The sequence below is a fragment of the Pteropus medius genome, unplaced genomic scaffold, assembly GCF_902729225.1.
Source record: "Pteropus medius unplaced genomic scaffold, Ma_sr-lr_union100, whole genome shotgun sequence".
NCBI lineage: Eukaryota > Metazoa > Chordata > Mammalia > Chiroptera > Pteropodidae > Pteropus > Pteropus medius.
This window is the reverse complement of record NW_024349797.1, coordinates 474,879-490,098: the sequence shown is the minus strand read 5'-3', so window position 1 is coordinate 490,098 and position 15,220 is coordinate 474,879. Positions and strand designations below refer to the sequence as shown.

The following is a 15,220-nucleotide window of genomic DNA, read 5'->3' as shown; positions in this document are numbered from 1 at the left end:
CTTTTCTTTTCTTTTTTTTTTTTTTACTATTCAGTTCAATTCCTCTGTTGGCTTTGTAGCCATATTTCTTTGCATAATTTTTTAGTGGTTGCTCTACTACAAATATGCATCTTTAACTTATCACAACCTACTTAAATATTGTACTACTTCACATAAAATATGATTTTGCAATAGTATAGTTCCATTTGTGGTGTTGTTGTCATTTATATTTCATCTACTTACATGATAAACGTTTATATAAGTACAATATAATACTTTAATTCCTACTTTAAAGAGTCATATGATTTTTTAAAAAAATACATAGTCTGTTGGCATCCATGAAGATGTGTTACTTAGACCTTTCCCTTCAAGAAAACTGCTGTGAGGAGAGTGGTTGGTGGACAGTCTCCTGCAGCATTCATGCTGAGACCTCACCATTCCCAGGCTGCTCCCAGCCAGTGACTGAGCATAGCAGAGGTCCTAGAGGCAGGCCATTCTTGCTGACATGATTGTCTCATGTCAATCATGGGACAATCATGTCAGCAAGACATGCCCACTCCTCTCATGGGTAATATTTGCTCTGGAGATCCCAATTCTCCAGGTCAAGAATATTGCAGAGCTGCACTTCAGGAAAGGCTTCTGCTATACAATCCTTCCTCCTTGCTCCTCCCCTTTGACAGATGTCAGACCTACACTGGTGTCTGAAGCTCTCCTTACTCTTCCTTCTACTTCCCTGTACCGTTCAGGGGCATTTTCCCCACATAAATCTCCTACATGTCTACTTGTCTAGGCATCTGCTTCCTGGACGACTTGAACTGATGTATTCTTTTATATATACATGCTTTTACTATTTCTGGTGCTCTTCATTCTTTCCTGTAGATTTGAATTTCCAGGAGACTGGCCCAACCCCAGACCTACTGGATGAAAATATACTTTTCACAAGACCCCTAGGTAATTTTGCATACACATTATTTTTGAGAAGCACAATTCTAGCTGTCATCGTCTTATCACACTATTGTGTTTTCTTTTTTTCCCTTTCTAGGATTTGAACTACATAGAAACACTGTCTAATTCTATTGGTACAGAGTATATGCTCAATAAATGCTTATAGAATGAATAAAATGGGGGAAATGACATGCCTACTAAGAGGTTGTTTGCTTTTGATGAGGGCTGCATATGAGGCTGGCATTCCTATGTTTTCATTAACTGTCACGCTCTAGCAAATAACAGGAACCACTCCACATTGGGCCCAGCAACACTGTCATTGCATAGTCTCATAGCAAAAGGTTTTTTATCTTTTGATGTAGCTGTTGGCGATCTAAGATTTTTTTTAAGTCTGAAATCAGAGAATTTATGTTAAGTTACGCTTAGAAACTTAATCCTCCCCCAACTCCACCCCCCAAAAAAATCCATAAAAATAGGGCCAAGGAGAATGGAATTAGATTAGGCCATAGCCATTGCTCTTTGCTAGAGGAGAGGAGGAGGCTGGAAGGAGATCTGAGATTTATCAGGAATAGAGTGAGAAACGGGGGAAGGATGGCAAAAGGGGAAGACGAGAAGAAAAGAAGGTGTATATGGGAAGAAAAGAAATTCCCTATTAGCATCAGACACAGGGACAGAGAAGGAATATGTTAGCATCCCATCCAGTGCTTAACGCTTGATAACGGCCTGCTGAATTAAGTGCCAATGCCCAACATTCAGAATTCTCCACATAACATCCACATCTCATCCTTCAGTCATACTTTTCTATTATCCCTCTGTGTGTGTCCCACTCCAGGCAACCTGCGTACTGAATATTTATCCTTGTTGACCTGGATCACTGCTCAAAATGCCCTCTCGACTGTCACCTTGTCTGAGTTCCTTATATAAAAATTCTACCACCCCTTCAAGGCCCTTCCAAAATGCCCCTCTGCCTTGAAAGCTTTCTTTTATTCCCTACAATGGATGACCTAGTCATCCTCTTTGCATAGAAGCCTCTCCTGTGACTATCTTCAAGTCTAGTTATTGGTGTACTTATCTTCTCTTGTTCAACTGCAAATATCGTTGTCCATTTTCTCTCTCTCAATCTAGAACACAGCCCAGTGAGGATCAATGCAGAAAGCATCTACCGAGCATGGAAAGTGAAGTGGTTTCAGTTTATTTGCAGTGAACTTACCTGGAGATAGAGTGACTGCCTTCTCAGAAAATTATCTTTCACTCTATTTTAAAACTTTGAAGTTTTCGTTTTGCCAGGTGGATCAGCTTCCTTTTTCTGACTTCAGTTATTGACTAAACTATGCACATTGGTCCCATGGACAGTTCCTCTTCCATCTCCCACCACTGATGGCTCGTCTTCAATCATGCATTCAACCTGGAGTATTAACATAGCAGGCTGTTCTCACCCGTGGTTTTGACCACTTATGAGTGGCCTAGGAGGTTGATGTCATAATTTATGATCTTCCTAGGACATAAATTTGTAAGAGTTGCCTGGTGTGAAAGAATAAGTCACTTGAGCGTGAGCATACCTACCTGACCACCCACTACATTGCGACATAGCTCTGTTGTTTGCTACTCACTCTAGAATTTTGGTGACTCGTGGGGAAAGCTCAGAGTGTCAAAGGGTTAACTGGACTCAGATATGTTTGTTTGGCCCACTCAGTGTTGACTTGTATTAAATTTAGAAAAACATGTTGATTACCAACATATTTTTTATTGATTCATTTTTTTTAACTAAAGTCCATGGTTTATACTAGGGTTCACTCCTGGTGTTGCACAGTTCTATGGGTTTTTACAAATGCATATTGTCATGTATCCACCACTACAATATCACATATAATAGTTTCACAACCCTAAAAATCCTCTGGGGTTCCCCTTCTCATCTCTTCCACCCTTTTTCCCAAGCCTATGACAATCACTGTTTTTTTTTAATGTGTCTATAGTCTTGCCTTTTCCAAAATGTTATATATACCATGTTGCCTTTTCAGACTGCTGTCTTCCACAATATGCATTTAAGGGTCCTTCATGTCTTGCCATGGCTTGATAGCTCCTTTTAGCGCTGAATAACATTCCATTGTATAGATTACTGCAGTTTGTTTATCCATTCACCTGTTGCAGGACATTTTGGTTGCTGCTTTATTCATATTTATGAGTAAAGCTGCTATAAATATTCGTGTGCATGTTTTTGTATGGACACGAGTTTTCAGATTATTTGGGTAAATAACAAGGGGCACGCCTGCTGGATTGTATGGCAACACAACGTTTAGCTTTGTAAGAAACTGCTAAACTGTCTTCCGAAGTGGCTGTATCATTTTGCATTCATGCCAGCAATTAATGAGATTTCCTATTGCTCCACATCCTTGCCAGCCTGTGGTGTTGCCAGTGTTTTGGATTTTACCCATTCTAATAGGTGTATAGTGGTATTCCCTAATGACACATAATGGTGAGCGTCTTTTCATATACGCATGTATATATCTCTTTGGTGAAGCGTCTGTTCAAATTTTTTATCTATTTTTAATTAGGTTTATTTTCTTATTGCTGAGTTTTAAGATTTCCTTGTATAATTTGGATACAAGTCCCACAGAAAATGTGTTTTGCAAAGATTTTCTCCAAGTTTATGGCTTGTCTTTTCATCGTCCTAACAACATATTTCACAGAAATTTTTAATTTTTAATTTTACTTATCTTTTTTTTTTTTTCATGGATTGTATTTTTGGCATTGTATCAAAAAAATTATGGCTGAACCCAAGCTTGGCTGGATTTTCTTGTTGGCTATTCTGGGTCTTTTGCTTTCTCGTATAAACTTTAGAATCAGTTTATTGATATCTACAAAATAACTTACTAGAATTTTGATTTGAGATTGTATTCAATTTAGAGATCAAATTGAAAAAATGTACATCCTAACAATTTCAAGTTTTCCCATTCGTGAACATGGAATACCTCTTCCTTTGTTTAGATTTTCTTTAATTTCTTTCATCAGGGTTTTATAGTTTTCCTCATATAGATCTTGTACATATTTTGTTAGATTTGTACTTAGAATTCAAATTTTTATGGTAATATTAATGACGATGTTTTTCTAATTTCTAATTTAAAATTTTAATTTCTAGCATATAAAAAAGAACTTGACTTCTGGATCAAACTTGTACTCTCTGCAACCTTGTTATCATTGCTTATCACGTCCAAGGTTTTTATGTGTTAATTCTTTGGGATTTTCAACATAGATGATCATGTCATCTACAAAGAAAGACAGTTTTATTTCTTTCTTCCTAAATCTGTAAATCTTTTCTTTTCCAGTCTGATTGCATTAGCTAGTACTTCCAAATAAAATCAAGACATTTCATATAAATGTCTATATTTCTGCCTTCTCTTGAAAAAAAAAAAAGATAGAGAACTGAGCAAGCAGCCTATTTTGGCAGCCTTTGTCTGGAATTGATCAATGGTTGCCCTTTTAGATGGAGCATCTGCTTCTACTTCTCTGAAGTCCCTAACACTTCCTGGTAATGACACTGTTTCTTTGTGAAAAATGGCAATCAAGAGAGGGTTAAAATTTTTGTTTAAATTGAAAACACGGTCAAGGGCTACTGAGATCTTCACAAAAAATTAGAGAAAAATCTCCATGAACATGTGATTTGGAAGAAAGCCAGAACCTCCATAAATGGCTCCTTGTTTACATATCTGAGAATTTTTGAGGTTTCCAAATAGCTCCTTGTGAATGTCAATGGTCTACTAAATAGGAAGCCCCCATTTTACACCTCCTCACTCACAGCTGCCCCATCCTGTCTTTTAGATCTTAAGAGTCATTTCTTATACTCCCTCTCCTTGGTCTCCAAAGCCAGTTCTCACCCTTGAGCTTGATCCAATGCTTTCTCTTTTCCCTGTATCATTGACATTCTATGTTACTCTTACTGCCTCTACCACATTCTTTCAGAGAACACCTCCGTGTATTAGGAATTCGGCAAAGTGGACCTATGTTGTTAGTGTTCTAACTCCACAGTGATTGCTCTAAAATGATTTTGCAAGTTTTGGTCCAGCTATATTATGGGTTAAAAGGCAGAAGCTGACTTAGAAAATTTATCATCACAATCACACCATTTCTGTGGGAACATGTGTTGGAATTCCAAACAAATAAAATGGAATGCAACTTGTGACTAAGTGGAGGCCACCTGCAGCCCAGTAAAGGCAGGAAGACAATTTTGACAGATACCAGTTGCTTCAGTGCTTTGTGCCAGGTGGGTCAAAGCTGCAGTTTGTGTGTAGAGCTATGGTAAGTCACTGTGTGTGCATGTGCACATGGTAGCAAGAAGGAGAGAAAGAAGCATCTTCATAGTTCACCCAGCGTTCAGATTTGAACATTTGGCATTTTAGAACTTTGGCCCTCGTAGACTTCAGGTGTTACATTTCCTTTTTCTTTTGCTAATGGGTGTCATAGACTACAAATAGGCAACCGACTTCAAGAAACTTCTTTTGAATTTCAGAAGAAAGTTACTTAGTTCACAGGGCAATAAAGCTAGGCACAGGCAGACTTTTTGAAGCTCGAAGCCAGCGATTCTCAATGAGGTTGCACACTGGAATCGACAGGGAGCTTTTATAACCTACCAATGCCTGGCACTACTTCAGATCAATTGAATCAGATTCTCTAGGGTGAGGCCCAGGAAATCGATGTGTATGTATTTGTATGCACACACACAATCCCCCAGGTGATTTTAATGTGCAAATTGGGTTGAGAAGCACTGGTCTAAGGGTGTGACACTCAAGCTTGTACCTCTTTGGAAGTGATGCTAAGACCCAATAATCTTATCTGGGCAAGGATCCTACACCCACTCCTGCAGAGGAGGCTGTTTATGGACATTTTTCTTTTGTGACATTACAGGTACCTGATACTTTTGAAGAGAAGTGGATCTCCTTTTTAATAAACAATGTTCTCTCTTTCAAGGGAAGAGGAGGAGGTAGAATTGAAATCCAGTAAGAGAATTGAAGCAAATAATTCCAGGCACAGATGACAGAAAGTTCTACATATCCATTACATAAAGGTGACTAATGCTTTTAGAAGAAACATAATTTGTACTAAATTTTCCCCTCTTTGGAATTATCTATAAATTTCTAAATTAACTTATAGCTGCTGAGACATTTCTTCCCCATATTCCTCCTCCCAATGTGCTTTTCTTTTATTTCTTTTGCTACTTATTAAGAGAGAATGAGGAGAGGAAATCTTTTATGTATTTATTTCAAAGGCAACATGTAAAATTTTATCAAAGCAGGAATCCAATTAAAAATACCTTCTTCTTTGGCTCATTAAGCAGTTCAGCAAGGAGTTATCAGGAAAGGGACTTAAACATTAGTTCCCCTGGAACAGAATTGGTCAGTATCTGGGATACGTGTAATGAGTTGAGCCACCAGAAGAGTGTAATTTGTGGGTTAAACAAACAGGAATCCACACCCAAGGTCTTAATCAAAACTGGAGGCTATATCAGTTACTGTCTCAAGGTAAATTAGAGTGAGGAAACTGATCTGCTTTAGAAACTAAGTTAATTTTCTCCTGGGGTTGGGGAATGATGCTCTACCCCTCTAAGGGTGGGATGCCTGGTTGAATATTCTGATTCATTCTATCTGAATTCACAAGTGAAGGCTTTGGAGTCAATGGCTCTGCAGTGAGAAGAACATGAGGAAGGCAAAAAGCTGAGGCAATGGGGAGAAATAGAGAAAGGTGAGGAGTAGAACATAGTAGACGTAGGAATGAAAATGGGAGGTGTGAGAACGGTGCACATTTAAATGTCCATTCTCATCTAATCTCATTTGTAATTCATTTATTCTCATTGCACACTGACTCATCTCTGAGCCAAGAGAAACTTGAATGAACTGCAGATGTTTGGCTCTTCAGTTTAGAATGGAATAATGACCTGTCATCACTCACTGGTCATTGATGAGTACAGGGAAGAGAGTGTGGCTGTATGGCCAGCTGGAGTCACCAACACTTCAGGAAAAACTTTTCAAGATGCACACACTATCGACGCTGTCATTAAAGCAGAAAACAAATGACCTTCCATGTTGTTATTACCACAGCTTCTGTCAGACTTGTTTTCTGAGCGTCTGGCTACACTGACAGGCCAGTTTAGTTAGAGTGGAGGAACTTGTTCGGCACATAAAGACAGTCATGGGGGGCGGGGGAAGGGAGGGGAGCATATTACATTTACATGGGCAGGAAGATCACAGAAACATTCTAAACACACCTCTCACAGATTTCCTCTAAAAGCTGAATTTCAGCATAGTAATTTCCCTTTAGCTTGCCTTGACCCATGAGAGAAGAGAGGAGCAGGAAGGCCAGGAGCATGGTCCCTATCACATGGTCTAGTGTGCCAGGCTTGTTTCTTATATATGGGAAATTTAACTTTTCTTTTTTTCTTAACTTAACTTCAGAATTCTGAAAATAAAAATAATAAAAATAATATCCACTCGTATTTATATATGGTAGTATATACCAGGCACATACGACAACTGTACTGGTTATTCCCCATTGTAATACTGCCCCTCCCTCCATCCATTCTCCATATTTCTTTGTCCCTTTGGCTTTTTGTTGGGTTTGGCAAAAATGGGGGGCAGATAGTAACAAAGATCAGAGGGTGAGAGGAGAGAAAAATGGGAACATTTGTTTCCTCCGCCTCCTTGAACATGACCTGTACGGCAGCACCATTTTTTGTAGACTTATAGAATGCCTCGTTCATTGCCATGCTATCCCTCATAACATTGCCTTTCATGAAAAAACTCACATGCCAAAGGAATTGCGGTAATGAAGATGAGTCTAGAGAAATGAAGAAACTGCCTGGTGCCTCTCAACCAGAAAATGGAGCCAAGATTAAACAAAGTCTGTCTAATTTTGAACCCTTTGCTGTTTCTACCAAAATGGCTACATTTTATTATTGCCATGTTAGATGTCTCAATTTTATGTCAAAATAAGTTTGCCTTGACCTGAATAACACTATAGACAATATGAAACTAATAGACACATATACAGAATATTCCATCCAAGAGCACCAGACTACACATTTTTCTTAAGTGCACATGGAACATTCTTCATGATAGATTATATGTGGGGCCACCAACAAGCCTGAACAAAATGAAGAAGATTGAAATCATATTTAGTATCTTTTCCAATAACAGTGGTATGAAACTAGAAATCAGTAACAGAAGGAAAACTTAAAACTTTACAAACCCTTGGAAACTAAGCAACATACTCATGAACAATAAAGAAATCTAAAAGGAAATCAGAAAGTATCTTGAGACAAATGAAAATGAAAACACAATAAACCAAAATTTACGACATGCAGCAAAAGCAGCTCTAAAAGGGAAGGGTATAGCAATTGCCTACATTTAAAAACAAAGAGAAAGATCTCAAATAAACAACATAACTTTACATCCCAGGAATTAGAAAAAGAACAAATTAAGCCCAAAGTTAGCAGAAGGAAGGAAAGAGTAAAGATTAGAGCAGACATAAATAAGAGAAGAGAAACACAGTAGAAAAAAATCAGTGAAACTAAGAATTGGTTATTTGAAAAGATAAACAAAGTTGACAAAACTTTGCCTAGACTAACCAAGAAAAAAAAGAACTCAAACAAAATTAAAAATAAAAGAAGAGACATTATAACTGATACCACAGAAATGTAAAAGATCATAAGAGGCTACCAGGAACAATAGTACACCAACAAACTGAATAATCTCGGAGAAAAATGGATAAATTTCTAGAAACATACAACCTACCAAAACTGACTCATGCAGAGGTAGAAAATCTGAACAAACCAGTAACAACTAAGGACCCTGAAGCAGTAATCAAAACCTGCCAACAAAGACAGGTCCAGGACCAGATAGTTTCATTGACGAATTCTACCATTTAAAGAAGAATGAATGTGAATTCAGCTCAAACTCTTCCAAAAATTGAAGAAAAGTGAACATTCCTAAACTCATTTTATGAGGCCAGCATTACCCTCATACCAAAGCCAGATAAGGACACTATAAGAAAAGAAAATTATAGGCCAATATCCTTGATGAATAGAGAAGTACAAATTCTCAACAAAATTCTAGCAAATTGAATTCAACAGCACATTAAAAGAACCATATACCATGATCAAGTGGGATTTATGCCTGGGATACAAGGATGGTTTGACATAGACAAGTCAATAAATGTTATATATCACATTAATAGAATAAAGGATAAAATTATATGATCCTCTCAGTAGATGTGGAAAAAGCATTTGACAAAATTCAATCCCTCTTCTTGATAAAAGCTCTCCAAAATTAGGTATAGAAGTAACATCTTTCAACATAATAAAGGCTATATATAAAAGAATCTACAGCTAACATCATACTCAACTGGAAGAGCTGAAAGCTTTTCCTTTAAATTCAGGAACAAGACAAGGGTGACCACTCTCATCATTTAACATGGTACTGGAAGTCCTAGCCAGAGCAATCAAACAAGAAATAAAAGGCATCCAAATTGAAAGGGAAGAAGTAAAATTATCTCTGTTTGCAGATGACACAATCTTATATATAGAAAACCTTAAAGATTACACCAAAAAAACTGTTAGAATTGATAAATAAACTTAGTAAGGTTGCAGGATACAAAATCAACACACAAAAATCAGTTGCATTTCTATACATTAACAATGAAATAGCTAACACAGAAATAAAGAAAATAATCTCATTCATAACAACATCAAAAACAGTAAAATATTTAGGAATAAATGTACTAAGGAGGTGAAAAATCTGTACACTGAAAACTATAAGACATTGATGAAAGAAATTGAAGAAGACACAAATAAATGGGAAAAATATCCCATGTTTGTGGATCAAAATCATTTATATTGTTAAAATGTTGGCCTTTGAGCCACGCTTCTCTTGCTCAGGCCCGCTTCCACGTCTGGAAGTGTAATTTCCCTTCTAATAAAGCTTTTCTTTTCTGCCGTAAAAAAAAATGTCCATACTACCCAAAATTGTCTATAGAGTCAATGCAATTGCTATCAAAATTTCAATAGCATTTTTTTCACAGAAATGAAAAAAATTCTAAAATTTTTATGAAACCATAAAAGGCCCTGAATAGCCAAAGCAATCTTAAAAGGAACAAAGCTAGAAGCATCACACTTCATGATTTTAAATTATACTACAAAACTATAGTGATCAAAACTGTGTATTACTGGCATAAAAACACATAGGTCAATGGAATAGAATCAAGAGCCCAGAAATTAACCCATGTATATACGGCCAACTAATATTTGACAAAGGAGCCAAGAATAGTTCACAAGGAAAAAGTTAATCTTTTCAATAAGTGGAAAAACTGGATATTTACATGCAAAAGAATAAATTTGAACTCTTATCTTACACCACTCACAAAAATTAACTGCAAATACATTAAAGACTTAAATGTAAGACCTGAATTATAAAACTCCTAGAAGAAAACATAGAGAAAAACTCATTGACATTGGTCTTGGCAATGATTTTTTGGATATGACAGCAAAAGCACAAGCAACAAAAGCAAAAATAAATAAATAAGTGGGACTACATCAAATTAAAAAGCTTATCCACACAAAGGAAACAATCAACAAAATGAAGAAGCAATCTATGGAATGGAAGAAAACATTAAAAACCATATATTACATAAGGGGCTAATACTCAAAATAAATAAGAAACTTATATAATTCAATAGCAAAAACACAAATAATCTGATTAAAAAATTGGCAGAACTGAACAGACTTTTTTTTTTTCAAAAAGACATACAAATGACTAACAGGTACATGAAAAGATGCTCAATATCACTAATCGAGTAAATGCAAATCAAAACCACAACCTTAGACTTGTTAAAGTGGCTATTATCAAAAACAAGAGATAACAAGTATTGGCAAGGAGGTGGAGAAAAGGGAACCCTTGTGTCCTGTTGGTGGAAATGTAAACTAGTGCAGCCATCATAGAAAACATTATGGAGATTCCTCAAAAAATTAAAAATAGAACTATCATATAATGCAGCAATCCCATTTCTGGGTATATATCTGAAGGAAATGAAATTAGTATCTCAAAAAGATACCTGCATTTCCATGTTCAATACAGTATTATCCACAATAGCCAAGACATGGAAACAACCTAAGTGTCCATCAATGGATGAAGAAAAATGTTACACACACACACACGTATATACACACGTAGCCCTAGAAGAAGGAAATTTTGCCATTTGTGACAAGGTGGATGGACCTTGAGGGCATTATGCTAAATGAAATAAGTTAAAGACAAATACCATACAAATTCACTTATATAGAGAATCTAAAAAAAGCCAAACTCATAGAAACAGAGAGTAGTAGGGTGGTTGCTAGGAGTTGGGGGTGGGAAAATGGGGAGATATTGGTCAAAGGGCACTGACATCTTGTTACAAGAAGAATAAGTTCTTGGGACCTAATATACAGTTCAGTGACTACAGTTAACAATACCGTAGTGTATACTTGAAATTTGCTAAGATCTTAAATGTTCTCAACATATACACACAGAAGATAATTATGTGAGGTGATAGATGTGTTAACTAACCTATTGCAGTAGTCATCTTGCAATATATATATGTGAACCAAATCACTGCATTGTATACCTTAATGTTACACAATGTTATGTCATTTATACCTCAATAAAGTTGGAAAAAATGTTTGCCCTGCATTGAGCCTTAATAAGGTGGTTTAAAATGTTACCAGAAAAGAGCAGTGTGTAGTAAAAAGGGCTGAGTCAGGGGCATGAGCTGTGACAGCGGTCTCTTCATAGCTGAGATGCCGTGCTATGTCACCTATACTGACCTCAGTTACTCCTCTGTTATAGTTGTCCCCAAAGGACAGGAGGACAGCCAAGTGTTGGCTGTGCAGAGAGTCAATGGAGGGGCTTAGCAGGCCTGGCTTGGAGACACCCCCACCCACCTCCAATCCCATCACCATTACCCAGAGCAGTTAATTCCAGGTGCAGTTTGGATCCTCAATCCTTCTCCATAAATTGAATACCAGTTCTTTTCATCCCTGCCGAATGGCCCTGTGCTTCAGGGAAAGGACCCACAGAATGAACCTTTATCAGTCTCAGCCACTCTGTGTCTACTTTCCCTTGCTAAAAGATTGCTTTGGGCAATTGCACAGCAGTGTAATGCAATTGTGGCTGAAAAGATGTGAGGGAAAGTCATCAGAGACACTTCCAGGAAGGGATTTCTTGCTCTTAAGAGGTTACAAGATTGAGGGACTTTTCTTCCCCCTGTCTTGAATATCATTACCTGCAAAGATGCCTAAAACTGCAGAAGCAATGAGGAAAGCCATCCTAGGACACCAGTTTGAGGATAAGGGAGGGGAAAAATGGAAAGTAGGCATGAGGCCCTTGATTGGAAGATCCTTGGCACTGCCCGACGTCGCCTACCTTCTTGTTTTATGAGATAATAAATATTCCTTATAGTTCAAACTCCTTTCTGCTGGATCTTCTGTTTCTTGTGGCCAAAAGTACAAAGGACATAGAATACGTATAGATTGTAGTTTGGTGCTAATTTTAATATCTAAGGACATTTTCTAAAGAAAATCATTCTGTCCTGATCCTGTGCTGATCCGCTCGTTTCATTGTCTTTGTCAAACCTCCATGCAGTTTCATTAAATGGTCACCCCAGCCACAAGTCAAGCATCAAACGAAAGAACTCTGGAAATTTAAGATTATCTTTGTTCTGAATCCGCTGCCTTGACTCTCCCCTGCCCTCCACCCTCTAGTACTCAACTCCCCTTCTTCCTCAGGCTCAGCCTTGAGTACTGCCTTCTCTGTTGCAGCTTAGACTTTCCATCGGCTAAGATTTGGGGTCTTTCTGCAACTACGCGGCCGCAGCAGAACTCAAGTGACTGTCCCTCCAATTTCCCCTCCCATCTCATACCTCACGTGGGTTATCTCAGGATGTTTGCTTCTTGCTCTTCTTGTCTACATTTCTCTTCTGGGTTCTACTGCTGCCATGTCTGCCTACTCACACCAAAGGTTTTATCCGAAGGCTGCAACTCCTCCATCTCTCTGTCTGAACTGGCTCAAAGTTCTCCCGTTAAGTCCCGAGTTGCCTTCTCCTCTATTTCCATGGAGGGCTGCTTCTCTTTGGTGTGCATTTTATGGAAAAAACCAGCTGCGGCTGCTACCTGAGCAGACCTCTCCCTCTGCGCAGCTCTGCACAGTTGCCTCCGCCCGTTCTCTGACAGATGGGGACTGAAATCTTGCTATGGCTGCTTTGGGTGAAAAGGGAAGCACTTTCCGATAGTACACAATTCTATTTTGTGCTCCCGACCCTCTCCTTATTCCCGGGTTTAGCAATCAGGGCTTTTTCTGTTCCGTTTTTTTCAGGCCCACAATAAGAAAGCTACGTTGGGAGCTGAGAGGTGTGCAAAAATGTACAAAAAGACTCTCTGCCCTTGTTTTAGTAAGAGTGCCCGCCTACCTAGAAGGTCTATTCCAGCTCTTAAATTCCCTGCTTCCAAATAAGATAGTAAAAATGCAACTTTTGGATTGCTAACAGATTCTTGGACTGAGGCATGAGCCACCCCCAACCTGCCTGACTGGATAATAATGCACAGTACAATGGTGTAACATGTGCAAAGCATTGTCTTTCCTTCTTAAAAACTCATTTTATGAAACCCTTTAATTGAATCAGGCTTGAACTTCCTGTGGCATAAAACCAAATAGAATTACACTGATGCTAAAAATGTAAATGTATCCCAGATACCACTGAATGATGTATTCATGGGAGCATTTAAGCCCGAAGACTTGTGTGCCCACACTATGATAATAAAGCAGAACCCAAAGATCAGGCATCTGAGACATAAACATTGATGGGAACATTTTTAATTCCCTGCTTTCTTCAGACTGTAAAACTGGTTTTGACCTTGGAAGCTTAGAATGCCAGACCTCTGAGAGATCATTCATTCATGCTCCAGATGGTAAAAAGGATGCCTAGAGGGCTAAAGAGACACGCTCAAGGGCACTCGACGTACAAAGAGAGCCATGGCCAGGTTCAGTTCAATACCCCAGTGTTAAGCTTTCACCTGTGCCTATCACTGCTCCGGGCACTGGGATCCAGAGTAAAGAAGGAACAGCCACGGATCTCGAGGCAGCCCCTAGTGTTCAGGAGTCTAGATCCCTCCTTGTTCTACTTTCTCCCTCTTTCCAAATAGAGTCCTCGAGAAACAGGAAATTCTGTGTTTAGAGGCACACACTTAAGAGACTAGGGGAAAAAATAAAGAATGATCTCCCTGGCTCTCTAGTCTTGGGCCCTACTCCCCAGGCAGAGTCCCACACTGAGTCAGGGGGCCAGTGAGCTCTGCTCCTTGAAACTGCATTTTTGTGCCTCTCATTCCATTGCAGAAGCTCATTTCTTATTATTCATTCATAACATAGCTACGGATGGCTACAGCCTGGTGGCATTTCAGTTCATCAGTCTCCCTATTTGGTGGCAGGTAGGGGGATATCATTTGGAGAATGCATGTATAGAACACTTATTTTCCTTTTCTTAAAGAGTGTAGTCAACTCACTGAGGGGAAAAAAACTATGCAGTGTGATGCAGCATCACCAGTGCGAAGATCTGGACTCTGATGTTGGGGCCTGGTATTTCTTTCCCAGTGCTGTTGCCAGGCAGACTTGTTACTGACACAAGTTTCCTCCAATAAGTTGAGCTCTTCCCCCTCCCAACTTCATTATGCCTGCAGTCGGAGCTCTGCTGCAGAGGAAGCCATGCCAGACACTCTGATTCATGCTCCTAAAATATCAGCCTGGCCTGGGAATGTGAATAATGGGATAAATCTGGAAAACATAAATCAGATTGTCAGATGCTATATCTGTTCATGCACATAGGCTGCAGCAGTCTGGGTGACATGCCCTCCAACTCTTTGGGAGCTATACTCAGGAGGAGGTTAAAGGACACAGCCTTCAGACCTGGGAAGGTAGGTGAGAAGGGCAGGAGCTGACATGCATAAGTGACCCTTAAAGCTGTTGACATATATCCCAGGTACCAGATCTGAGACTGACATGAAGTTCACGGTCAGAGATTGTTGGGAGAGGCTGGAAAAGAGAGCCTGAAGAGAGATCTCAATGTTAGCAAATCTCTTAATGCCAAGAACTTGTAAAGTCCCTGCATTTGGACGTCAGAGAGAAGGTTGGCTTCAGCTTCACTAGGAACCCAGTCAAGGTGGAAAATCAAATATACAGAATCTGCAGCAACCTGCAGCTTCCTTAAAGAACACTCTGGAAAAAGCCAA

The 15,220-nt window shown here is 38.8% G+C and overlaps 1 long non-coding RNA gene across 5 annotated transcripts in view; it reads right to left on the bottom strand.

The window, feature by feature from the left end:
* Positions 1-15,220, bottom strand: part of LOC120619464 (uncharacterized) — a 76,703-nt gene that overhangs the window by 35,572 nt on the left and 25,911 nt on the right. For 3 of the 5 annotated variants that reach the window (XR_005657510.1, XR_005657509.1, XR_005657508.1), the window contains exon 3: positions 2,135-2,329. The exons of the other annotated variants lie outside the window; for them this stretch is intronic. This is a non-coding gene — a long non-coding RNA (uncharacterized LOC120619464). The remainder of the gene's footprint in view (positions 1-2,134; positions 2,330-15,220) is intronic. 5 annotated transcript variants of the gene reach the window in all.